The sequence below is a fragment of the Hipposideros armiger genome, unplaced genomic scaffold, assembly GCF_001890085.2.
Source record: "Hipposideros armiger isolate ML-2016 unplaced genomic scaffold, ASM189008v1 scaffold_291, whole genome shotgun sequence".
Lineage (NCBI taxonomy): Eukaryota > Metazoa > Chordata > Mammalia > Chiroptera > Hipposideridae > Hipposideros > Hipposideros armiger.
The window spans coordinates 1,521,104-1,523,499 of NW_017731641.1; positions in this window are offsets into that span (position 1 = coordinate 1,521,104).

Consider the following 2,396-nt stretch of genomic DNA (forward strand, 5'->3'; position numbering starts at 1 on the left):
ATCTGCCTCAGCTGAAAAGAGCACAATGATCACAATACCAACATGGGCCAGTGAAGCAACGTCCTCCACAACTAGACTGAAGAACAAAAGGACAGCAACTTGTCTGTTTCCTTCCCCGATTCCCCAATAAAATCTTAAAAAAAGAAAAAGAAAATAACTTAGAGATCACCTAAGTCTCAACCCCACCTCAACCTAGAAACTCCCTCAACAGCACCCCTGACCAATGGTCGTGCAGTTGATGCTTTAACATTCTAAGTTATGTGGTCCAATATGGTAGTCCCTAATCACATGTGGCTATTTAAAAATAAATCCCACATTTAGGTATACAGTTGACCCTTGAACAATGCATGGGTTAGGGGTACTGACTGCCTGCCAGTCAAAAATCCATGTATAACTTATGTCGGCCCAAATGCCAGTTGACCCTTGAACTACGTGGTTTGAACTGTGAGGGTCAATTGAAAAAAATCCACATATCAGTGGACCCATGTAATTCAAACCTTTGTTGTCCAATGGTCAATTGTGTGTCCAAAGGAAATGAAATTAGTATCTTGAAGATAATAGTTGCACTCCTATGTTCATTGGAGCATTATTCACAATAGCCAAGATATGGAAACAACCTAAGTGTCCATCAATAGATGAATGGATAAAGAAGATGCAGTATAAATATACACGAGAATATTATCAGCCATAAAAGAGGAAATCCTGCCATTTGCAACAACATGGATGAAACTGGAGGGCATTATGCTAAGTGAAATATACCAGACAGAGAAAGACAAATACCGTATGGTATCCCTTATATGTGGACTCTTTAAAAAACAAACAGACAAACAAACAAAAAACGTCAAACTCCCCGAAACCTAGAGTAGAATGATGATTGCCAGAGGTTGGGGGGAGGGGGGTAAGGGAAATGGGGGGCTGTTGGTTAAGGTGTACAAAATTTCAGTTATAAGATGAATAAGTTCCGGGGATCTAATGTACAGCACGGTGACTATAGTATACTTGAAATTTGCTGAGAGTAGCCTTTAAGAGGGCTCACCAAAAAAAAAAAAAGAAAGGTAACTATGTAAGGTGATGAATATGTTAATTAACTTAATTGTGGTAATTATTTCATAATGTATACATTATCAAATCACCACATTGTATACTTTAAATATATACAATTTTATTTGTCAATTATACCTCAATGAAGCTGAGGAAAAATTAAGTAAAACTAAGAATTCAATTTCTTAGTCATGCTAGCCACATTTCAAGGGCTCAATAGCCACCTGTGTTGGACAATGTGTAAGAAATGCAAAGGATCTCATATTGTACTTTAGTTGCAATGTAACAATTAATCTCTGGTTTCATGGATGCTGGCAGAAGACATGAAACTCCCAGGTCTGAGACAAAAGACTTCATTATTTGTAGCAGTATCAGTAGCCAGAGTATCAGCCATTTCTTGCTGCAGTTTCCCGAGCTCCAGTTGCAGCAGGGCAACGTGAAGAGGACCAGCTAATACCTGCACATGCGGAGGGTTGCAGTACAAGAAAGGAAGCCTGAGTTCATGGAACCTGGATCTTTTATAATGGGCAAGAGGCATGCTGTCCTTTGCTCTGGAAGAAAACACTAGCTCTACCCTCCAAACATCCTTGAAAAGTCCCAGAAAAAAAAGGCGTTCAGTGCCTCTGCTTCGAAAACGTGCAGAAATGTGAGACCCATGGAGAATTGTCTCCCAGCACAATGCAGTGGTTGAACTTTCTATCACTGTAGAAAGTTCTGTTGGACAGTAGTGCTGCTCTAAGCAATGGGGAGCTGGCTGCTTTACAAGGCCCTCTCCGCACTTCTGAATTCTGGCCTGAGGAGTCACAGAGAAATGAGCCAGCAGTTCTGGTTAAGGGTAAGCGCATATCAATATACATACATGTACATTTCAAGGTGTTTGCTTGATGTAGGTGTTTGTTCACGTCACACTTCTTTTGTTTCTTCACTAAACTATGAACGGCTGGGTCTGACTTAACATCTATGTGACTCCTCACCTGGAGTTTTCATACGCTCTGTGTTCATCATGAGAGTACTGTGAGCATCCAGGATGGGCAAAGGTGACACAACCAGAACACTCCTGAACCGTCTAACGCTCTGTGCAGCGCTTCCCAGACTTCAGCAGATGTCAGAATCACCTGGAGGGCTGAGATAAGAGCTTTCTGAGCCCCATCCCCAGGGTTTCTGATTCAGGAGATCTGTGATGGGGCCCAGGAATTCACATTCCTAAGACCTTCTCAGGGGATACTGATGCTGCCAATATGGGGACCCCACTGTGACACTGCTGCTCTGGCGATAGCAGCATTTTGGGTGCATGAAACATGATACATGGATGACAATGTTTCTCTTACTAATATTTATGCTCTAATGCATCTTGA